Source organism: Oncorhynchus mykiss, chromosome 3 (assembly GCF_057628025.1).
Source record: "Oncorhynchus mykiss isolate SJ-2025 chromosome 3, ASM5762802v1, whole genome shotgun sequence".
In the NCBI taxonomy this organism is placed as follows: domain Eukaryota; kingdom Metazoa; phylum Chordata; class Actinopteri; order Salmoniformes; family Salmonidae; genus Oncorhynchus; species Oncorhynchus mykiss.
The window spans coordinates 2,432,898-2,458,689 of NC_143024.1; the positions used below are offsets into that span (position 1 = coordinate 2,432,898).

Genomic DNA, 25,792 nt, shown 5'->3' on the forward strand with positions numbered 1-25,792 from the left:
TCATAACCTTGTCATCTAATTGCTGTATACTGCTGTATAAGTACAACACGCTAACAGATTGCACCACAGGATCCATCAACAACACTCTCACTTTTCACCATATTTTGCAGAAACTGGGCTGTACGATATTCGTACCAAGTCAAAAATACTATTCAGGTACCTGGCTATCTCAGTCGGTAGAGCATGAGACTCTTAATATCAGAGTCGTTGTTTCGAGCCCCACGCTGGGTGTTTATTTTCTCTGCCGAAGCACCAACTCACTTCGCAAACAACCATCCGCTTGGAATTTCGAGCAGGCTTGCCACTCTGCATAGTTGGTGATACAGAAGGCTATGAATTTGTATTCTATCTCTGCCTGCACTCTGACCTGTCATCTCAATGACATACCTATTACCAATGAATTGTACTCCTAAATGGCTTGAATAAATTATCATTTTCCGGAGCAGAAATAGACAGGCAGAGGCTTCAAGAACAATACTTGCTCCTGGTGGGGCTTGAACTCATAACCTTGTCATCTAATTGCTGTATACTGCTGTATAAGTACAACACGCTAACAGATTGCACCACAGGATCCATCAACAACACTCACTGATCACCATATTTTGCAGAAACTGGGATGTACGATATTCAAACCAAGTCAAGATCACCATTGAGGTACCTGGCTAGCTCAGTCGGTAGAGTATGAGACTCTTAATCTCAGGGTTGTGGGTTCGAGCCCAACGCTGGGTGATTATTTTCTCTGCCGAAGCACCAACTCACTTCGCAAACAACCATCCGCTTGGAATTTCGAGCAGGCTTGCCACCCTGCATAGTTGGTGATACAGAAGGCTATGAATTTGTATTCTATCTCACTTCGCAGACAACCATCCGCTTGGAATTTCGAGCAGGCTTGCCACCCTGCATAGTTGGTGATACAGAAGGCTATGAATTTGTATTCTATCTCTGCCTGCACTATGACCTGTCATCTCAATGACATACCTATTACCAATGAATTGTACTCCTAAATGGCTTGAATAAATTATCATTTTCCGGACAAGAAAGAGACAGGCAGAGGCTTCAAGAACAATACTTGCTCCTGGTGGGGCTTGAACTCATAACCTTGTCATCTAATTGCTGTATACTGCTGTATAAGTACAACACGCTAACAGATTGCACCACAGGATCCATCAACATCACTCACTGATCACCATATTTTGCAGAAACTGGGATGTACGATATTCAAACCAAGTCAAGATCACCATTGAGGTACCTGGCTAGCTCAGTCGGTAGAGCATGAGACTCTTAATCTCAGGGTCGTGGGTTTGAGCCCCACGCTGGGTGATTATTTTCTCTGCCGAAGCACCAACTCACTTCGCAAACAACCATCCGCTTGGAATTTCGAGCAGGCTTGCATAGTTGGTGATACAGAAGGCTATGAATTTGTATTCTATCTCTGCCTGCACTCTGACCTGTCATCTCAATGACATACCTATTACCAATGAATTGTACTCCTAAATGGCTTGAATAAATTATCATTTTCCGGACAAGAAAGAGACAGGCAGAGGCTTCAAGAACAATACTTGCTCCTGGTGGGGCTTGAACTCATAACCTTGTCATCTAATTGCTGTATACTGCTGTATAAGTACAACACGCTAACAGATTGCACCACAGGATCCATCAACAACACTCTCACTTTTCACCATATTTTGCAGAAACTGGGCTGTACGATATTCGTACCAAGTCAAAAATACTATTCAGGTACCTGGCTATCTCAGTCGGTAGAGCATGAGACTCTTAATATCAGAGTCGTTGTTTCGAGCCCCACGCTGGGTGTTTATTTTCTCTGCCGAAGCACCAACTCACTTCGCAGACAACCATCCGCTTGGAATTTCGAGCAGGCTTGCCACCCTGCATAGTTGGTGATACAGAAGGCTATGAATTTGTATTCTATCTCTGCCTGCACTATGACCTGTCATCTCAATGACATACCTATTACCAATGAATTGTACTCCTAAATGGCTTGAATAAATTATCATTTTCCGGACAAGAAAGAGACAGGCAGAGGCTTCAAGAACAATACTTGCTCCTGGTGGGGCTTGAACTCATAACCTTGTCATCTAATTGCTGTATACTGCTGTATAAGTACAACACGCTAACAGATTGCACCACAGGATCCATCAACATCACTCACTGATCACCATATTTTGCAGAAACTGGGATGTACGATATTCAAACCAAGTCAAGATCACCATTGAGGTACCTGGCTAGCTCAGTCGGTAGAGCATGAGACTCTTAATCTCAGGGTCGTGGGTTTGAGCCCCACGCTGGGTGATTATTTTCTCTGCCGAAGCACCAACTCACTTCGCAAACAACCATCCGCTTGGAATTTCGAGCAGGCTTGCATAGTTGGTGATACAGAAGGCTATGAATTTGTATTCTATCTCTGCCTGCACTCTGACCTGTCATCTCAATGACATACCTATTACCAATGAATTGTACTCCTAAATGGCTTGAATAAATTATCATTTTCCGGACAAGAAAGAGACAGGCAGAGGCTTCAAGAACAATACTTGCTCCTGGTGGGGCTTGAACTCATAACCTTGTCATCTAATTGCTGTATACTGCTGTATAAGTACAACACGCTAACAGATTGCACCACAGGATCCATCAACAACACTCTCACTTTTCACCATATTTTGCAGAAACTGGGCTGTACGATATTCGTACCAAGTCAAAAATACTATTCAGGTACCTGGCTATCTCAGTCGGTAGAGCATGAGACTCTTAATATCAGAGTCGTTGTTTCGAGCCCCACGCTGGGTGTTTATTTTCTCTGCCGAAGCACCAACTCACTTCGCAGACAACCATCCGCTTGGAATTTCGAGCAGGCTTGCCACCCTGCATAGTTGGTGATACAGAAGGCTATGAATTTGTATTCTATCTCTGCCTGCACTATGACCTGTCATCTCAATGACATACCTATGAATTGTACTCCTAAATGGCTTGAATAAATTATCATTTTCCGGACAAGAAAGAGACAGGCAGAGGCTTCAAGAACAATACTTGCTCCTGGTGGGGCTTGAACTCATAACCTTGTCATCTAATTGCTGTATACTGCTGTATAAGTACAACACGCTAACAGATTGCACCACAGGATCCATCAACATCACTCACTGATCACCATATTTTGCAGAAACTGGGATGTACGATATTCAAACCAAGTCAAGATCACCATTGAGGTACCTGGCTAGCTCAGTCGGTAGAGCATGAGACTCTTAATCTCAGGGTCGTGGGTTTGAGCCCCACGCTGGGTGATTATTTTCTCTGCCGAAGCACCAACTCACTTCGCAAACAACCATCCGCTTGGAATTTCGAGCAGGCTTGCATAGTTGGTGATACAGAAGGCTATGAATTTGTATTCTATCTCTGCCTGCACTCTGACCTGTCATCTCAATGACATACCTATTACCAATGAATTGTACTCCTAAATGGCTTGAATAAATTATCATTTTCCGGACAAGAAAGAGACAGGCAGAGGCTTCAAGAACAATACTTGCTCCTGGTGGGGCTTGAACTCATAACCTTGTCATCTAATTGCTGTATACTGCTGTATAAGTACAACACGCTAACAGATTGCACCACAGGATCCATCAACAACACTCTCACTTTTCACCATATTTTGCAGAAACTGGGCTGTACGATATTCGTACCAAGTCAAAAATACTATTCAGGTACCTGGCTATCTCAGTCGGTAGAGCATGAGACTCTTAATATCAGAGTCGTTGTTTCGAGCCCCACGCTGGGTGTTTATTTTCTCTGCCGAAGCACCAACTCACTTCGCAAACAACCATCCGCTTGGAATTTCGAGCAGGCTTGCCACTCTGCATAGTTGGTGATACAGAAGGCTATGAATTTGTATTCTATCTCTGCCTGCACTCTGACCTGTCATCTCAATGACATACCTATTACCAATGAATTGTACTCCTAAATGGCTTGAATAAATTATCATTTTCCGGAGCAGAAATAGACACGCAGAGGCTTCAAGAACAATACTTGCTCCTGGTGGGGCTTGAACTCATAACCTTGTCATCTAATTGCTGTATACTGCTGTATAAGTACAACACGCTAACAGATTGCACCACAGGATCCATCAACAACACTCACTGATCACCATATTTTGCAGAAACTGGGATGTACGATATTCAAACCAAGTCAAGATCACCATTGAGGTACCTGGCTAGCTCAGTCGGTAGAGTATGAGACTCTTAATCTCAGGGTTGTGGGTTCGAGCCCAACGCTGGGTGATTATTTTCTCTGCCGAAGCACCAACTCACTTCGCAAACAACCATCCGCTTGGAATTTCGAGCAGGCTTGCCACCCTGCATAGTTGGTGATACAGAAGGCTATGAATTTGTATTCTATCTCACTTCGCAGACAACCATCCGCTTGGAATTTCGAGCAGGCTTGCCACCCTGCATAGTTGGTGATACAGAAGGCTATGAATTTGTATTCTATCTCTGCCTGCACTATGACCTGTCATCTCAATGACATACCTATTACCAATGAATTGTACTCCTAAATGGCTTGAATAAATTATCATTTTCCGGACAAGAAAGAGACAGGCAGAGGCTTCAAGAACAATACTTGCTCCTGGTGGGGCTTGAACTCATAACCTTGTCATCTAATTGCTGTATACTGCTGTATAAGTACAACACGCTAACAGATTGCACCACAGGATCCATCAACATCACTCACTGATCACCATATTTTGCAGAAACTGGGATGTACGATATTCAAACCAAGTCAAGATCACCATTGAGGTACCTGGCTAGCTCAGTCGGTAGAGCATGAGACTCTTAATCTCAGGGTCGTGGGTTTGAGCCCCACGCTGGGTGATTATTTTCTCTGCCGAAGCACCAACTCACTTCGCAAACAACCATCCGCTTGGAATTTCGAGCAGGCTTGCATAGTTGGTGATACAGAAGGCTATGAATTTGTATTCTATCTCTGCCTGCACTCTGACCTGTCATCTCAATGACATACCTATTACCAATGAATTGTACTCCTAAATGGCTTGAATAAATTATCATTTTCCGGACAAGAAAGAGACAGGCAGAGGCTTCAAGAACAATACTTGCTCCTGGTGGGGCTTGAACTCATAACCTTGTCATCTAATTGCTGTATACTGCTGTATAAGTACAACACGCTAACAGATTGCACCACAGGATCCATCAACAACACTCTCACTTTTCACCATATTTTGCAGAAACTGGGCTGTACGATATTCGTACCAAGTCAAAAATACTATTCAGGTACCTGGCTATCTCAGTCGGTAGAGCATGAGACTCTTAATATCAGAGTCGTTGTTTCGAGCCCCACGCTGGGTGTTTATTTTCTCTGCCGAAGCACCAACTCACTTCGCAGACAACCATCCGCTTGGAATTTCGAGCAGGCTTGCCACCCTGCATAGTTGGTGATACAGAAGGCTATGAATTTGTATTCTATCTCTGCCTGCACTATGACCTGTCATCTCAATGACATACCTATTACCAATGAATTGTACTCCTAAATGGCTTGAATAAATTATCATTTTCCGGACAAGAAAGAGACAGGCAGAGGCTTCAAGAACAATACTTGCTCCTGGTGGGGCTTGAACTCATAACCTTGTCATCTAATTGCTGTATACTGCTGTATAAGTACAACACGCTAACAGATTGCACCACAGGATCCATCAACATCACTCACTGATCACCATATTTTGCAGAAACTGGGATGTACGATATTCAAACCAAGTCAAGATCACCATTGAGGTACCTGGCTAGCTCAGTCGGTAGAGCATGAGACTCTTAATCTCAGGGTCGTGGGTTTGAGCCCCACGCTGGGTGATTATTTTCTCTGCCGAAGCACCAACTCACTTCGCAAACAACCATCCGCTTGGAATTTCGAGCAGGCTTGCATAGTTGGTGATACAGAAGGCTATGAATTTGTATTCTATCTCTGCCTGCACTCTGACCTGTCATCTCAATGACATACCTATTACCAATGAATTGTACTCCTAAATGGCTTGAATAAATTATCATTTTCCGGACAAGAAAGAGACAGGCAGAGGCTTCAAGAACAATACTTGCTCCTGGTGGGGCTTGAACTCATAACCTTGTCATCTAATTGCTGTATACTGCTGTATAAGTACAACACGCTAACAGATTGCACCACAGGATCCATCAACAACACTCTCACTTTTCACCATATTTTGCAGAAACTGGGCTGTACGATATTCGTACCAAGTCAAAAATACTATTCAGGTACCTGGCTATCTCAGTCGGTAGAGCATGAGACTCTTAATATCAGAGTCGTTGTTTCGAGCCCCACGCTGGGTGTTTATTTTCTCTGCCGAAGCACCAACTCACTTCGCAGACAACCATCCGCTTGGAATTTCGAGCAGGCTTGCCACCCTGCATAGTTGGTGATACAGAAGGCTATGAATTTGTATTCTATCTCTGCCTGCACTATGACCTGTCATCTCAATGACATACCTATGAATTGTACTCCTAAATGGCTTGAATAAATTATCATTTTCCGGACAAGAAAGAGACAGGCAGAGGCTTCAAGAACAATACTTGCTCCTGGTGGGGCTTGAACTCATAACCTTGTCATCTAATTGCTGTATACTGCTGTATAAGTACAACACGCTAACAGATTGCACCACAGGATCCATCAACATCACTCACTGATCACCATATTTTGCAGAAACTGGGATGTACGATATTCAAACCAAGTCAAGATCACCATTGAGGTACCTGGCTAGCTCAGTCGGTAGAGCATGAGACTCTTAATCTCAGGGTCGTGGGTTTGAGCCCCACGCTGGGTGATTATTTTCTCTGCCGAAGCACCAACTCACTTCGCAAACAACCATCCGCTTGGAATTTCGAGCAGGCTTGCATAGTTGGTGATACAGAAGGCTATGAATTTGTATTCTATCTCTGCCTGCACTCTGACCTGTCATCTCAATGACATACCTATTACCAATGAATTGTACTCCTAAATGGCTTGAATAAATTATCATTTTCCGGACAAGAAAGAGACAGGCAGAGGCTTCAAGAACAATACTTGCTCCTGGTGGGGCTTGAACTCATAACCTTGTCATCTAATTGCTGTATACTGCTGTATAAGTACAACACGCTAACAGATTGCACCACAGGATCCATCAACAACACTCTCACTTTTCACCATATTTTGCAGAAACTGGGCTGTACGATATTCGTACCAAGTCAAAAATACTATTCAGGTACCTGGCTATCTCAGTCGGTAGAGCATGAGACTCTTAATATCAGAGTCGTTGTTTCGAGCCCCACGCTGGGTGTTTATTTTCTCTGCCGAAGCACCAACTCACTTCGCAAACAACCATCCGCTTGGAATTTCGAGCAGGCTTGCCACTCTGCATAGTTGGTGATACAGAAGGCTATGAATTTGTATTCTATCTCTGCCTGCACTCTGACCTGTCATCTCAATGACATACCTATTACCAATGAATTGTACTCCTAAATGGCTTGAATAAATTATCATTTTCCGGAGCAGAAATAGACAGGCAGAGGCTTCAAGAACAATACTTGCTCCTGGTGGGGCTTGAACTCATAACCTTGTCATCTAATTGCTGTATACTGCTGTATAAGTACAACACGCTAACAGATTGCACCACAGGATCCATCAACAACACTCACTGATCACCATATTTTGCAGAAACTGGGATGTACGATATTCAAACCAAGTCAAGATCACCATTGAGGTACCTGGCTAGCTCAGTCGGTAGAGTATGAGACTCTTAATCTCAGGGTTGTGGGTTCGAGCCCAACGCTGGGTGATTATTTTCTCTGCCGAAGCACCAACTCACTTCGCAAACAACCATCCGCTTGGAATTTCGAGCAGGCTTGCCACCCTGCATAGTTGGTGATACAGAAGGCTATGAATTTGTATTCTATCTCACTTCGCAGACAACCATCCGCTTGGAATTTCGAGCAGGCTTGCCACCCTGCATAGTTGGTGATACAGAAGGCTATGAATTTGTATTCTATCTCTGCCTGCACTATGACCTGTCATCTCAATGACATACCTATTACCAATGAATTGTACTCCTAAATGGCTTGAATAAATTATCATTTTCCGGACAAGAAAGAGACAGGCAGAGGCTTCAAGAACAATACTTGCTCCTGGTGGGGCTTGAACTCATAACCTTGTCATCTAATTGCTGTATACTGCTGTATAAGTACAACACGCTAACAGATTGCACCACAGGATCCATCAACATCACTCACTGATCACCATATTTTGCAGAAACTGGGATGTACGATATTCAAACCAAGTCAAGATCACCATTGAGGTACCTGGCTAGCTCAGTCGGTAGAGCATGAGACTCTTAATCTCAGGGTCGTGGGTTTGAGCCCCACGCTGGGTGATTATTTTCTCTGCCGAAGCACCAACTCACTTCGCAAACAACCATCCGCTTGGAATTTCGAGCAGGCTTGCATAGTTGGTGATACAGAAGGCTATGAATTTGTATTCTATCTCTGCCTGCACTCTGACCTGTCATCTCAATGACATACCTATTACCAATGAATTGTACTCCTAAATGGCTTGAATAAATTATCATTTTCCGGACAAGAAAGAGACAGGCAGAGGCTTCAAGAACAATACTTGCTCCTGGTGGGGCTTGAACTCATAACCTTGTCATCTAATTGCTGTATACTGCTGTATAAGTACAACACGCTAACAGATTGCACCACAGGATCCATCAACAACACTCTCACTTTTCACCATATTTTGCAGAAACTGGGCTGTACGATATTCGTACCAAGTCAAAAATACTATTCAGGTACCTGGCTATCTCAGTCGGTAGAGCATGAGACTCTTAATATCAGAGTCGTTGTTTCGAGCCCCACGCTGGGTGTTTATTTTCTCTGCCGAAGCACCAACTCACTTCGCAGACAACCATCCGCTTGGAATTTCGAGCAGGCTTGCCACCCTGCATAGTTGGTGATACAGAAGGCTATGAATTTGTATTCTATCTCTGCCTGCACTATGACCTGTCATCTCAATGACATACCTATTACCAATGAATTGTACTCCTAAATGGCTTGAATAAATTATCATTTTCCGGACAAGAAAGAGACAGGCAGAGGCTTCAAGAACAATACTTGCTCCTGGTGGGGCTTGAACTCATAACCTTGTCATCTAATTGCTGTATACTGCTGTATAAGTACAACACGCTAACAGATTGCACCACAGGATCCATCAACATCACTCACTGATCACCATATTTTGCAGAAACTGGGATGTACGATATTCAAACCAAGTCAAGATCACCATTGAGGTACCTGGCTAGCTCAGTCGGTAGAGCATGAGACTCTTAATCTCAGGGTCGTGGGTTTGAGCCCCACGCTGGGTGATTATTTTCTCTGCCGAAGCACCAACTCACTTCGCAAACAACCATCCGCTTGGAATTTCGAGCAGGCTTGCATAGTTGGTGATACAGAAGGCTATGAATTTGTATTCTATCTCTGCCTGCACTCTGACCTGTCATCTCAATGACATACCTATTACCAATGAATTGTACTCCTAAATGGCTTGAATAAATTATCATTTTCCGGACAAGAAAGAGACAGGCAGAGGCTTCAAGAACAATACTTGCTCCTGGTGGGGCTTGAACTCATAACCTTGTCATCTAATTGCTGTATACTGCTGTATAAGTACAACACGCTAACAGATTGCACCACAGGATCCATCAACAACACTCTCACTTTTCACCATATTTTGCAGAAACTGGGCTGTACGATATTCGTACCAAGTCAAAAATACTATTCAGGTACCTGGCTATCTCAGTCGGTAGAGCATGAGACTCTTAATATCAGAGTCGTTGTTTCGAGCCCCACGCTGGGTGTTTATTTTCTCTGCCGAAGCACCAACTCACTTCGCAGACAACCATCCGCTTGGAATTTCGAGCAGGCTTGCCACCCTGCATAGTTGGTGATACAGAAGGCTATGAATTTGTATTCTATCTCTGCCTGCACTATGACCTGTCATCTCAATGACATACCTATGAATTGTACTCCTAAATGGCTTGAATAAATTATCATTTTCCGGACAAGAAAGAGACAGGCAGAGGCTTCAAGAACAATACTTGCTCCTGGTGGGGCTTGAACTCATAACCTTGTCATCTAATTGCTGTATACTGCTGTATAAGTACAACACGCTAACAGATTGCACCACAGGATCCATCAACATCACTCACTGATCACCATATTTTGCAGAAACTGGGATGTACGATATTCAAACCAAGTCAAGATCACCATTGAGGTACCTGGCTAGCTCAGTCGGTAGAGCATGAGACTCTTAATCTCAGGGTCGTGGGTTTGAGCCCCACGCTGGGTGATTATTTTCTCTGCCGAAGCACCAACTCACTTCGCAAACAACCATCCGCTTGGAATTTCGAGCAGGCTTGCATAGTTGGTGATACAGAAGGCTATGAATTTGTATTCTATCTCTGCCTGCACTCTGACCTGTCATCTCAATGACATACCTATTACCAATGAATTGTACTCCTAAATGGCTTGAATAAATTATCATTTTCCGGACAAGAAAGAGACAGGCAGAGGCTTCAAGAACAATACTTGCTCCTGGTGGGGCTTGAACTCATAACCTTGTCATCTAATTGCTGTATACTGCTGTATAAGTACAACACGCTAACAGATTGCACCACAGGATCCATCAACAACACTCTCACTTTTCACCATATTTTGCAGAAACTGGGCTGTACGATATTCGTACCAAGTCAAAAATACTATTCAGGTACCTGGCTATCTCAGTCGGTAGAGCATGAGACTCTTAATATCAGAGTCGTTGTTTCGAGCCCCACGCTGGGTGTTTATTTTCTCTGCCGAAGCACCAACTCACTTCGCAAACAACCATCCGCTTGGAATTTCGAGCAGGCTTGCCACTCTGCATAGTTGGTGATACAGAAGGCTATGAATTTGTATTCTATCTCTGCCTGCACTCTGACCTGTCATCTCAATGACATACCTATTACCAATGAATTGTACTCCTAAATGGCTTGAATAAATTATCATTTTCCGGAGCAGAAATAGACACGCAGAGGCTTCAAGAACAATACTTGCTCCTGGTGGGGCTTGAACTCATAACCTTGTCATCTAATTGCTGTATACTGCTGTATAAGTACAACACGCTAACAGATTGCACCACAGGATCCATCAACAACACTCACTGATCACCATATTTTGCAGAAACTGGGATGTACGATATTCAAACCAAGTCAAGATCACCATTGAGGTACCTGGCTAGCTCAGTCGGTAGAGTATGAGACTCTTAATCTCAGGGTTGTGGGTTCGAGCCCAACGCTGGGTGATTATTTTCTCTGCCGAAGCACCAACTCACTTCGCAAACAACCATCCGCTTGGAATTTCGAGCAGGCTTGCCACCCTGCATAGTTGGTGATACAGAAGGCTATGAATTTGTATTCTATCTCACTTCGCAGACAACCATCCGCTTGGAATTTCGAGCAGGCTTGCCACCCTGCATAGTTGGTGATACAGAAGGCTATGAATTTGTATTCTATCTCTGCCTGCACTATGACCTGTCATCTCAATGACATACCTATTACCAATGAATTGTACTCCTAAATGGCTTGAATAAATTATCATTTTCCGGACAAGAAAGAGACAGGCAGAGGCTTCAAGAACAATACTTGCTCCTGGTGGGGCTTGAACTCATAACCTTGTCATCTAATTGCTGTATACTGCTGTATAAGTACAACACGCTAACAGATTGCACCACAGGATCCATCAACATCACTCACTGATCACCATATTTTGCAGAAACTGGGATGTACGATATTCAAACCAAGTCAAGATCACCATTGAGGTACCTGGCTAGCTCAGTCGGTAGAGCATGAGACTCTTAATCTCAGGGTCGTGGGTTTGAGCCCCACGCTGGGTGATTATTTTCTCTGCCGAAGCACCAACTCACTTCGCAAACAACCATCCGCTTGGAATTTCGAGCAGGCTTGCATAGTTGGTGATACAGAAGGCTATGAATTTGTATTCTATCTCTGCCTGCACTCTGACCTGTCATCTCAATGACATACCTATTACCAATGAATTGTACTCCTAAATGGCTTGAATAAATTATCATTTTCCGGACAAGAAAGAGACAGGCAGAGGCTTCAAGAACAATACTTGCTCCTGGTGGGGCTTGAACTCATAACCTTGTCATCTAATTGCTGTATACTGCTGTATAAGTACAACACGCTAACAGATTGCACCACAGGATCCATCAACAACACTCTCACTTTTCACCATATTTTGCAGAAACTGGGCTGTACGATATTCGTACCAAGTCAAAAATACTATTCAGGTACCTGGCTATCTCAGTCGGTAGAGCATGAGACTCTTAATATCAGAGTCGTTGTTTCGAGCCCCACGCTGGGTGTTTATTTTCTCTGCCGAAGCACCAACTCACTTCGCAGACAACCATCCGCTTGGAATTTCGAGCAGGCTTGCCACCCTGCATAGTTGGTGATACAGAAGGCTATGAATTTGTATTCTATCTCTGCCTGCACTATGACCTGTCATCTCAATGACATACCTATTACCAATGAATTGTACTCCTAAATGGCTTGAATAAATTATCATTTTCCGGACAAGAAAGAGACAGGCAGAGGCTTCAAGAACAATACTTGCTCCTGGTGGGGCTTGAACTCATAACCTTGTCATCTAATTGCTGTATACTGCTGTATAAGTACAACACGCTAACAGATTGCACCACAGGATCCATCAACATCACTCACTGATCACCATATTTTGCAGAAACTGGGATGTACGATATTCAAACCAAGTCAAGATCACCATTGAGGTACCTGGCTAGCTCAGTCGGTAGAGCATGAGACTCTTAATCTCAGGGTTGTGGGTTTGAGCCCCACGCTGGGTGATTATTTTCTCTGCCGAAGCACCAACTCACTTCGCAAACAACCATCCGCTTGGAATTTCGAGCAGGCTTGCATAGTTGGTGATACAGAAGGCTATGAATTTGTATTCTATCTCTGCCTGCACTCTGACCTGTCATCTCAATGACATACCTATTACCAATGAATTGTACTCCTAAATGGCTTGAATAAATTATCATTTTCCGGACAAGAAAGAGACAGGCAGAGGCTTCAAGAACAATACTTGCTCCTGGTGGGGCTTGAACTCATAACCTTGTCATCTAATTGCTGTATACTGCTGTATAAGTACAACACGCTAACAGATTGCACCACAGGATCCATCAACAACACTCTCACTTTTCACCATATTTTGCAGAAACTGGGCTGTACGATATTCGTACCAAGTCAAAAATACTATTCAGGTACCTGGCTATCTCAGTCGGTAGAGCATGAGACTCTTAATATCAGAGTCGTTGTTTCGAGCCCCACGCTGGGTGTTTATTTTCTCTGCCGAAGCACCAACTCACTTCGCAAACAACCATCCGCTTGGAATTTCGAGCAGGCTTGCCACTCTGCATAGTTGGTGATACAGAAGGCTATGAATTTGTATTCTATCTCTGCCTGCACTCTGACCTGTCATCTCAATGACATACCTATTACCAATGAATTGTACTCCTAAATGGCTTGAATAAATTATCATTTTCCGGAGCAGAAATAGACACGCAGAGGCTTCAAGAACAATACTTGCTCCTGGTGGGGCTTGAACTCATAACCTTGTCATCTAATTGCTGTATACTGCTGTATAAGTACAACACGCTAACAGATTGCACCACAGGATCCATCAACAACACTCACTGATCACCATATTTTGCAGAAACTGGGATGTACGATATTCAAACCAAGTCAAGATCACCATTGAGGTACCTGGCTAGCTCAGTCGGTAGAGTATGAGACTCTTAATCTCAGGGTTGTGGGTTCGAGCCCAACGCTGGGTGATTATTTTCTCTGCCGAAGCACCAACTCACTTCGCAAACAACCATCCGCTTGGAATTTCGAGCAGGCTTGCCACCCTGCATAGTTGGTGATACAGAAGGCTATGAATTTGTATTCTATCTCACTTCGCAGACAACCATCCGCTTGGAATTTCGAGCAGGCTTGCCACCCTGCATAGTTGGTGATACAGAAGGCTATGAATTTGTATTCTATCTCTGCCTGCACTATGACCTGTCATCTCAATGACATACCTATTACCAATGAATTGTACTCCTAAATGGCTTGAATAAATTATCATTTTCCGGACAAGAAAGAGACAGGCAGAGGCTTCAAGAACAATACTTGCTCCTGGTGGGGCTTGAACTCATAACCTTGTCATCTAATTGCTGTATACTGCTGTATAAGTACAACACGCTAACAGATTGCACCACAGGATCCATCAACATCACTCACTGATCACCATATTTTGCAGAAACTGGGATGTACGATATTCAAACCAAGTCAAGATCACCATTGAGGTACCTGGCTAGCTCAGTCGGTAGAGCATGAGACTCTTAATCTCAGGGTCGTGGGTTTGAGCCCCACGCTGGGTGATTATTTTCTCTGCCGAAGCACCAACTCACTTCGCAAACAACCATCCGCTTGGAATTTCGAGCAGGCTTGCATAGTTGGTGATACAGAAGGCTATGAATTTGTATTCTATCTCTGCCTGCACTCTGACCTGTCATCTCAATGACATACCTATTACCAATGAATTGTACTCCTAAATGGCTTGAATAAATTATCATTTTCCGGACAAGAAAGAGACAGGCAGAGGCTTCAAGAACAATACTTGCTCCTGGTGGGGCTTGAACTCATAACCTTGTCATCTAATTGCTGTATACTGCTGTATAAGTACAACACGCTAACAGATTGCACCACAGGATCCATCAACAACACTCTCACTTTTCACCATATTTTGCAGAAACTGGGCTGTACGATATTCGTACCAAGTCAAAAATACTATTCAGGTACCTGGCTATCTCAGTCGGTAGAGCATGAGACTCTTAATATCAGAGTCGTTGTTTCGAGCCCCACGCTGGGTGTTTATTTTCTCTGCCGAAGCACCAACTCACTTCGCAGACAACCATCCGCTTGGAATTTCGAGCAGGCTTGCCACCCTGCATAGTTGGTGATACAGAAGGCTATGAATTTGTATTCTATCTCTGCCTGCACTATGACCTGTCATCTCAATGACATACCTATTACCAATGAATTGTACTCCTAAATGGCTTGAATAAATTATCATTTTCCGGACAAGAAAGAGACAGGCAGAGGCTTCAAGAACAATACTTGCTCCTGGTGGGGCTTGAACTCATAACCTTGTCATCTAATTGCTGTATACTGCTGTATAAGTACAACACGCTAACAGATTGCACCACAGGATCCATCAACATCACTCACTGATCACCATATTTTGCAGAAACTGGGATGTACGATATTCAAACCAAGTCAAGATCACCATTGAGGTACCTGGCTAGCTCAGTCGGTAGAGCATGAGACTCTTAATCTCAGGGTTGTGGGTTTGAGCCCCACGCTGGGTGATTATTTTCTCTGCCGAAGCACCAACTCACTTCGCAAACAACCATCCGCTTGGAATTTCGAGCAGGCTTGCATAGTTGGTGATACAGAAGGCTATGAATTTGTATTCTATCTCTGCCTGCACTCTGACCTGTCATCTCAATGACATACCTATTACCAATGAATTGTACTCCTAAATGGCTTGAATAAATTATCATTTTCCGGACAAGAAAGAGACAGGCAGAGGCTTCAAGAACAATACTTGCTCCTGGTGGGGCTTGAACTCATAACCTTGTCATCTAATTGCTGTATACTGCTGTATAAGTACAACACGCTAACAGATTGCACCACAGGATCCATCAACAACACTCTCACTTTTCACCATATTTTGCAGAAACTGGGCTGTACGATATTCGTACCAAGTCAAAAATACTATTCAGGTACCTGGCTATCTCAGTCGGTAGAGCATGAGACTCTTAATATCAGAGTCGTTGTTTCGAGCCCCACGCTGGGTGTTTATTTTCTCTGCCGAAGCACCAACTCACTTCGCAAACAACCATCCGCTTGGAATTTCGAGCAGGCTTGCCACTCTGCATAGTTGGTGATACAGAAGGCTATGAATTTGTATTCTATCTCTGCCTGCACTCTGACCTGTCATCTCAATGACATACCTATTACCAATGAATTGTACTCCTAAATGGCTTGAATAAATTATCATTTTCCGGAGCAGAAATAGACAGGCAGAGGCTTCAAGAACAATACTTGCTCCTGGTGGGGCTTGAACTCATAACCTTGTCATCTAATTGCTGTATACTGCTGTATAAGTACAACACGCTAACAGATTGCACCACAGGATCCATCAACAACACTCTCACTGATCACCATATTTTGCAGAAACTGGGATGTACGATATTCAAACCAAGTCAAGATCACCATTGAAGTACCTGGCTAGCTCAGTCGGTACAGCATGAGACTCTTAATCTCAGGGTCATGGGTTCGAGCCCCACGTTGGGTGATTATTTTCTCTGCCGAAGCACCAACTCACTTCGCAAACAACCATCCGCTTGGAATTTCGAGCAGGCTTGCCACCCTGCATAGTTGGTGATACAGAAGGCTATGAATTTGTATTCTATCTCACTTCGCAGACAACCATCCGCTTGGAATTTCGAGCAGGCTTCCCACCCTGCATAGTTGGTGATACAGAAGGCTATGAATTTGTATTCTATCTCTGCCTGCACTCTGACCTGTCATCTCAATGACATACCTATTACCAATGAATTGTACTCCTAAATGGCTTGAATAAATTATCATTTTCCGGACAAGAAAGAGACAGGCAGAGGCTTCAAGAACAATACTTGCTCCTGGTGGGGCTTGAACTCATAACCTTGTCATCTAATTGCTGTATACTGCTGTATAAGTACAACACGCTAACAGATTGCACCACAGGATCCATCAACAACACTCACTGATCACCATATTTTGCAGAAACTGGGATGTACGATATTCAAACCAAGTCAAGATCACCATTGAGGTACCTGGCTAGCTCAGTCGGTAGAGCATGAGACTCGTAATCTCAGGTCGTGGGTTCGAGCCCCACGCTGGGTGATTATTTTCTCTGCCGAAGCACCAACTCACTTCGCAAACAACCATCCGCTTGGAATTTCGAACAGGCTTGCCATTCTGCATGGTTGGTGATACAGAAGGCTATGAATTTGTATTCTAGCTCTGCCGGCACTCTGACCTGTCATCTGAATGACATACCTATTACCAATGAATTGTACTCCTAAATGGCTTGACTAAATTATCATCTTCCGGACAAGAAATAGACAGGCAGAGGCTTCAAGAACAATACTTGCTCCTAGTGGGGCTTGAACTCATAACCTTGTCATCTAATTGCTGTATACTGCTGTATAAGTACAACACGCTAACATATTGCACCACAGGATCCATCAACAACACTCACTGATCACCATATTTTGCAGAAACTGGGATGTGCGATTTTCAAACCAAGTCAAGATCACAATTGAGGTACCTGGCTAGCTCAGTCGGTGGAGCATGAGACTCTTAATCTCATGGTCGTGGGTTCGAGCCCCACTTTGGGTAATTATTTTCTCTGCCGAAGCACCAACTCACTTCGCAAACAACCATCCGCTTGGAATTTCGACAGGCTTACCACCCTGCATAGTTGGTGATACAGAAGGCTATGAATTTGTATTCTATCTCTGCCTGCACTCTGACCTGTCATCTCAATGACATACCTATTACCAATGAATTGTACTCCTAAATGGCTTGAATAAATGATCATTTTCCGGACAAGAAATAGACAGGCAGAGGCTTCAAGAACAATACTTGCTCCTAGTGGGGCTTGAACTCATAACCTTGTCATCTAATTGCTGTATACTGCTGTATAGGTACAACACGCTAACAGATTGCACCACAGGATCCATCAACAACACTCACTGATCACCATATTTTGCAGAAACTGGGATGTACGATTTTCAAACCAAGTCAAGATCACCATTGAGGTACCTGGCTAGCTCAGTCGGTAGAGCATGAGACTCTTAATCTCATGGTCGTGGGTTCGAGCCCCACTTTGGGTAATTATTTTCTCTGCCGAAGCACCAACTCACTTCGCAAACAACCATCCGCTTGGAATTTCGACAGGCTTACCACCCTGCATAGTTGGTGATACAGAAGGCTATGAATTTGTATTCTAACTCTGACCTGTCATCTCAATGACATACCTATTACCAATGAATTGTACTCCTAAATGGCTTGAATAAATTATCATTTTCCGGACAAGAAATAGACAGGCAGAGGCTTCAAGAACAATACTTGCTCCTAGTGGGGCTTGAACTCATAACCTTGTCATCTAATTGCTGTATACTGCTGTTTAAGTACAACACGCTAACAGATTGCACCACAGGATCCATCAACAACACTCACTGATCACCATATTTTGCAGAAACTGGGATGTACGATATTCAAACCAAGTCAAGATCAGCATTGAGGTACCTGGCTAGCTCAGTCGGTAGAGCATGAGACTCTTAATCTCAGGGTCGTGGGTTCGAGCCCCACGTTGGGTGATTATTTTCTCTGCCGAAGCACCAACTCACTTCGCAAACAACCATCCGCTTGGAATTTCGAGCAGGCTTGCCACCCTGCATAGTTGGTGATACAGAAGGCTATGAATTTGTATTCTATCTCTGCCTGCACTCTGACCTGTCATCTGAATGACATACCTATTACCAATGAATTGTACTCCTAAATGGCTTGAATAAATTATCATTTTCCGGACAAGAAATAGACAGGCAGAGGCTTCAAGAACAATACTTGCTCCTAGTGGGGCTTGAACTCATAACCTTGTCATCTAATTGCTGTATACTGCTGTTTAAGTACAACATGCTAACAGATTGCACCACAGGATCCATCAACAACACTCACTGATCACCATATTTTGCAGAAACTGGGCTGTACGATATTCGTACCAAGTCAAAAATACTATTGAGGCACCTGGCTAGCTCAGTCGGTAGAGCATGAGACTCTTAATCTCAGGGTCGTGGGTTCGAGCCCCACGTTAGGTGATTATTTTCTCTGCCGAAGCACCAACTCACTTCGCAAACAACCATCCGCTTGGAATTTCGAGCAGGCTTGCCTCCCTGCATAGTTGGTGATACAGAAGGCTATGAATTTGTATTCTATCTCTGCCTGCACTCTGACCTGTCATCTGAATGACATACCTATTACCAATGAATTGTACTCCTAAATGGCTTGAATAAATGATCATTTTCCGGACAAGAAATAGACAGGCAAGAAGAATACTTGCTCCTGGTGGGGCTTGAACTCATAACCTTGTCATCTAATTGCTTTATACTGCTGTATAAGTACAACACGCTAACAGATTGCACCACAGGATCCATCAACAACACTCACTGATCACCATATTTTGCAGAAACTGGGATGTACGATTTTCAAACCAAGTCAAGATCACATTTGAGGTACCTGGCTAGCTCAGTCGGTAGAGCATGAGACTCTTAATCTCATGGTCGTGGGTTCGAGCCCCACTTTGGGTAATTATTTTCTCTGCCGAAGCACCAACTCACTTCGCAAACAACCATCCGCTTGGAATTTCGAGCAGGCTTGCCACCCTGCATAGTTGGTGATACAGAAGGCTATGAATTTGTATTCTATCTCTGCCTGCACTCTGACCTGTCATCTCAATGACATACCTATTACCAATGAATTGTACTCCTAAATGGCTTGAATAAATTATCATTTTCCGGACAAGAAATAGACAGGCAGAGGCTTCAAGAACAATACTTGCTCCTAGTGGGGCTTGAACTCATAACCTTGTCATCTAATTGCTGTATACTGCTGTATAAGTACAACACGCTAACAGATTGCACCACAGGATCCATCAACAACACTCACTGATCACCATATTTTGCAGAAACTGGGCTGTACGATATTCGTACCAAGTCAAAAATACTATTCAGGTTCCTGGCTAGCAGTCGGTAGAGCATGAGACTCTTAATCTCAGGGTCGTGGGTTCGAGCCCCACTTTGGGTAATTATTTTCTCTGCCGAAGCACCAACTCACTTCGCAAACAACCATCCGCTTGGAATTTCGACAGGCTTACCACCCTGCATAGTTGGTGATACAGAAGGCTATGAATTTGTATTCTATCTCTGCCTGCACTCTGACCTGTCATCTCAATGACATACCTATTACCAATGAATTGTACTCCTAAATGGCTTGAATAAATTATCATTTTCCGGACAAGAAATAGACAGGAAGAGGCTTCAAGAAGAATACTTGCTCCTGGTGGGGCTTGAACTCATAACCTTGTCATCTAATTGCTGTATACTGCTGTATAAGTACAACACGCTAACAGATTGCACCACAGGATCCATCAACAACACTCACTGATCACCATATTTTGCAGAAACTGGGATGTACGATTTTCAAACCAAGTCAAGATCACCATTGAGGTACCTGGCTAGCTCAGTCGGTAGAGCATGAGACTCTTAATCTCAGGGTCGTGAGCCCCACGTTAGGTGATTATTTTCTCTGCCGAAGCACCAACTCACTTCGCAAACAACCATCCGCTTGGAATTTCGAGCAGGCTTGCCACTCTGCATAGTTGGTGATACAGAAGGCTATGAATTTGTATTCTATCTCTGCCTGCACTCTGACCTGTCATCTCAATGACATACCTATTACCAATGAATTGTACTCCCAAATGGCTTGAATATATTATCATTTTCCGGACAAGAAATAGACAGCTAGAGGCTTCAAGAAGAATACTTGCTCCTGGTGGGGCTTGAACTCATAACCTTGTCATCTAATTGCTGTATACTGCTGTATAAGTACAACACGCTAACAGATTGCACCACAGGATCCATCAACAACACTCACTGATCACCATATTTTGCAGAAACTGGGATGTACGATATTCAAACCAAGTCAAAATCACGATTGAGGCACCTGGCTAGCTCAGTCGGTAGAGCATGAGACTCGTAATCTCAGGGTCGTGGGTTCGAGCCCCACGTTAGGTGATTATTTTCTCTGCCGAAGCACCAACGCACTTCGCAAACAACCATCCGCTTGGAATTTCGAGCAGGCTTGCCACCCTGCATAGTTGGTGATACAGAAGGCTATGAATTTGTATTCTATCTCTGCCTGCACTCTGACCTGTCATCTGAATGACATACCTATTACCAATGAATTGTACTCCTAAATGGCTTGAATAAATTAACATTTTCCGGACAAGAAATAGACAGGCAAGAAGAATACTTGCTCCTGGTGGGGCTTGAACTCATAACCTTGTCATCTAATTGCTTTATACTGCTGTATAAGTACAACACGCTAACAGATTGCACCACAGGATCCATCAACAACACTCACTGATCACCATATTTTGCAGAAACTGGGATGTACGATATTCAAACCAAGTCAAGATCACCATTGAGGTACCTGGCTAGCTCAGTCGGTAGAGCATGAGACTCTTAATCTCACGGTCGTGGGTTCGAGCCCCAAGTTGGGTGATTATTTTCTCTGCCGAAGCACCAACTCACTTCGCAAACAACCATCCGCTTGGAATTTCGAGCACCCTGCATAGTTGCAGGGTCGTGGGCATAGTTGGTGATACAGAAGGCTATGAATTTGTATTCTATCTCTGCCTGCACTCTGACCTGTCATCTGAATTACATACCTATTACCAATGAATTGTACTCCTAAATGGCTTGAATAAATTATCATTTTCCGGACAAGAAATAGACAGGCAGAGGCTTCAAGAACAATACTTGCTCCTAGTGGGGCTTGAACTCATAACCTTGTCATCTAATTGCTGTATACTGCTGTTTAAGTACAACACGCTAACAGATTGCACCACAGGATCCATCAACAACACTCACTGATCACCATATTTTGCAGAAACTGGGATGTACGATATTCAAACCAAGTCAAGATCACCATTGAGGTACCTGGCTAGCTCAGTCGGTAGAGCATGAGACTCTTAATCTCAGGGTCGTGAGCCCCACGTTAGGTGATTATTTTCTCTGGCGAAGCACCAACTCACTTCGCAAACAACCATCCGCTTGGAATTTCGAGCACCCTGCATAGTTGCAGGGTCGTGGGCATAGTTGGTGATACAGAAGGCTATGAATTTGTATTCTATCTCTGCCTGCACTCTGACCTGTCATCTGAATTACATACCTATTACCAATGAATTGTACTCCTAAATGGCTTGAATAAATTATCATTTTCCGGACAAGAAATAGACAGGCAGAGGCTTCAAGAACAATACTTGCTCCTAGTGGGGCTTGAACTCATAACCTTGTCATCTAATTGCTGTATACTGCTGTTTAAGTACAACACGCTAACAGATTGCACCACAGGATCCATCAACAACACTCACTGATCACCATATTTTGCAGAAACTGGGATGTACGATATTCAAACCAAGTCAAGATCACCATTGAGGTACCTGGCTAGCTCAGTCGGTAGAGCATGAGACTCTTAATCTCAGGGTCGTGAGCCCCACGTTAGGTAATTATTTTCTCTGCCGAAGCACCAACTCACTTCGCAAACAACCATCCGCTTGGAATTTCGACAGGCTTACCACCCTGCATAGTTGGTGATACAGAAGGCTATGAATTTGTATTCTAACTCTGACCTGTCATCTCAATGACATACCTATTACCAATGAATTGTACTCCTAAATGGCTTGAATAAATTATCATTTTCCGGACAAGAAATAGACAGGCAGAGGCTTCAAGAACAGTACTTGCTCCTAGTGGGGCTTGAACTCATAACCTTGTCATCTAATTGCTGTATACTGCTGTTTAAGTACAACACGCTAACAGATTGCACCACAGGATCCATCAACAACACTCACTGATCACCATATTTTGCAGAAACTGGGATGTACGATATTCAAACCAAGTCAAGATCACCATTGAGGTACCTGGCTAGCTCAGTCGGTAGAGCATGAGACTCTTAATCTCACGGTCGTGGGTTCGAGCCCCAAGTTGGGTGATTATTTTCTCTGCCGAAGCACCAACTCACTTCGCAAACAACCATCCGCTTGGAATTTCGAGCACCCTGCATAGTTGCAGGGTCGTGGGCATAGTTGGTGATACAGAAGGCTATGAATTTGTATTCTATCTCTGCCTGCACTCTGACCTGTCATCTGAATTACATACCTATTACCAATGAATTGTACTCCTAAATGGCTTGAATAAATTATCATTTTCCGGACAAGAAATAGACAGGCAGAGGCTTCAAGAACAATACTTGCTCCTAGTGGGGCTTGAACTCATAACCTTGTCATCTAATTGCTGTATACTGCTGTTTAAGTACAACACGCTAACAGATTGCACCACAGGATCCATCAACAACACTCACTGATCACCATATTTTGCAGAAACTGGGATGTACGATATTCAAACCAAGTCAAGATCACCATTGAGGTACCTGGCTAGCTCAGTCGGTAGAGCATGAGACTCTTAATCTCAGGGTCGTGAGCCCCACGTTAGGTGATTATTTTCTCTGGCGAAGCACCAACTCACTTCGCAAACAACCATCCGCTTGGAATTTCGAGCACCCTGCATAGTTGCAGGGTCGTGGGCATAGTTGGTGATACAGAAGGCTATGAATTTGTATTCTATCTCTGCCTGCACTCTGACCTGTCATCTGAATTACATACCTATTACCAATGAATTGTACTCCTAAATGGCTTGAATAAATTATCATTTTCCGGACAAGAAATAGACAGGCAGAGGCTTCAAGAACAATACTTGCTCCTAGTGGGGCTTGAACTCATAACCTTGTCATCTAATTGCTGTATACTGCTGTTTAAGTACAACACGCTAACAGATTGCACCACAGGATCCATCAACAACACTCACTGATCACCATATTTTGCAGAAACTGGGATGTACGATATTCAAACCAAGTCAAGATCACCATTGAGGTACCTGGCTAGCTCAGTCGGTAGAGCATGAGACTCTTAATCTCAGGGTCGTGAGCCCCACGTTAGGTAATTATTTTCTCTGCCGAAGCACCAACTCACTTCGCAAACAACCATCCGCTTGGAATTTCGACAGGCTTACCACCCTGCATAGTTGGTGATACAGAAGGCTATGAATTTGTATTCTAACTCTGACCTGTCATCTCAATGACATACCTATTACCAATGAATTGTACTCCTAAATGGCTTGAATATATTATCATTTTCCGGACAAGAAATAGACAGCTAGAGGCTTCAAGAAGAATACTTGCTCCTGGTGGGGCTTGAACTCATAACCTTGTCATCTAATTGCTGTATACTGCTGTATAAGTACAACACGCTAACAGATTGCACCACAGGATCCATCAACAACACTCACTGATCACCATATTTTGCAGAAACGGGGATGTACGATATTCAAACCAAGTCAAAATCACGATTGAGGCACCTGGCTAGCTCAGTCGGTAGAGCATGAGACTCGTAATCTCAGGGTCGTGGGTTCGAGCCCCACGTTAGGTGATTATTTTCTCTGCCGAAGCACCAACGCACTTCGCAAACAACCATCCGCTTGGAATTTCGAGCAGGCTTGCCACCCTGCATAGTTGGTGATACAGAAGGCTATGAATTTGTATTCTATCTCTGCCTGCACTCTGACCTGTCATCTGAATGACATACCTATTACCAATGAATTGTACTCCTAAATGGCTTGAATAAATTAACATTTTCCGGACAAGAAATAGACAGGCAAGAAGAATACTTGCTCCTGGTGGGGCTTGAACTCATAACCTTGTCATCTAATTGCTTTATACTGCTGTATAAGTACAACATGCTAACAGATTGCACCACAGGATCCATCAACAACACTCACTGATCACCATATTTTGCAGAAACGGGGATGTACGATATTCAAACCAAGTCAAGATCACCATTGAGGCACCTGGCTAGCTCAGTCGGTAGAGCATGAGACTCTTAATCTCAGGGTCGTGGGTTCGAGCCCCACGCTGGGTGATTATTTTCTCTGCCGAAGCACCAACTCACTTCGCAAACAACCATCCGCTTGGAATTTCGAGCAGGCTTGCCTCCCTGCATAGTTGGTGATACAGAAGGCTATGAATTTGTATTCTATCTCTGCCTGCACTCTGACCTGTCATCTCAATGACATACCTATTACCAATGAATTGTACTCCTAAATGGCTTGAATAAATTATCATTTTCCGGACAAGAAAGAGACAGGCAGAGGCTTCAAGAACAATACTTGCTCCTGGTGGGGCTTGAACTCATAACCTAGTCATCTAATTGCTGTATACTGCTGTATAAGTACAACACGCTAACATATTGCACCACAGGATCCATCAACAACACTCACTGATCACCATATTTTGCAGAAACTGGGATGTACGATTTTCAAACCAAGTCAAGATCACCATTGAGGTACCTGGCTAGCTCAGTCGGTAGAGCATGAGACTCTTAATCTCAGGGTCGTGGGTTCGAGCCCCACGTTAGGTGATTATTTTCTCTGCCGAAGCACCAACTCACTTCGCAAACAACCATCCGCTTGGAATTTCGACAGGCTTGCCACCCTGCATAGTTGGTGATACAGAAGGCTATGAATTTGTATTCTATCTCTGCCTGCACTCTGACCTGTCATCTCAATGACATCCCTATTACCTACACAGTAACACTGTTCGGTATTATACTACACAGTAACATGGTTCAGTATTATACTACACAGTAACATGGTTCAGTATTATACTACACAG

General features: G+C 43.6%; 6 non-coding genes across 6 annotated transcripts; all 6 read left to right on the plus strand.

Moving 5' to 3' along the window:
• The first annotated feature begins 17,053 nt into the window (after positions 1-17,053).
• trnat-cgu (transfer RNA threonine (anticodon CGU)) lies at positions 17,054-17,125 on the plus strand. The gene has a single exon. It is a non-coding gene; the product is annotated as a tRNA-Thr (tRNA).
• A 1,906-nt stretch (positions 17,126-19,031) lies between these two features.
• trnak-cuu (transfer RNA lysine (anticodon CUU)) lies at positions 19,032-19,104 on the plus strand. Its single transcript has one exon. It is a non-coding gene; the product is annotated as a tRNA-Lys (tRNA).
• A 1,901-nt stretch (positions 19,105-21,005) lies between these two features.
• trnat-cgu (transfer RNA threonine (anticodon CGU)) lies at positions 21,006-21,078 on the plus strand. Its single transcript has one exon. It is a non-coding gene; the product is annotated as a tRNA-Thr (tRNA).
• A 3,400-nt stretch (positions 21,079-24,478) lies between these two features.
• On the plus strand, positions 24,479-24,551 carry trnat-cgu (transfer RNA threonine (anticodon CGU)). The gene has a single exon. It is a non-coding gene; the product is annotated as a tRNA-Thr (tRNA).
• A 416-nt stretch (positions 24,552-24,967) lies between these two features.
• trnak-cuu (transfer RNA lysine (anticodon CUU)) lies at positions 24,968-25,040 on the plus strand. The gene has a single exon. It is a non-coding gene; the product is annotated as a tRNA-Lys (tRNA).
• A 425-nt stretch (positions 25,041-25,465) lies between these two features.
• Positions 25,466-25,538, plus strand: trnak-cuu (transfer RNA lysine (anticodon CUU)). The gene has a single exon. It is a non-coding gene; the product is annotated as a tRNA-Lys (tRNA).
• The last annotated feature ends 254 nt before the right edge of the window (positions 25,539-25,792 follow it).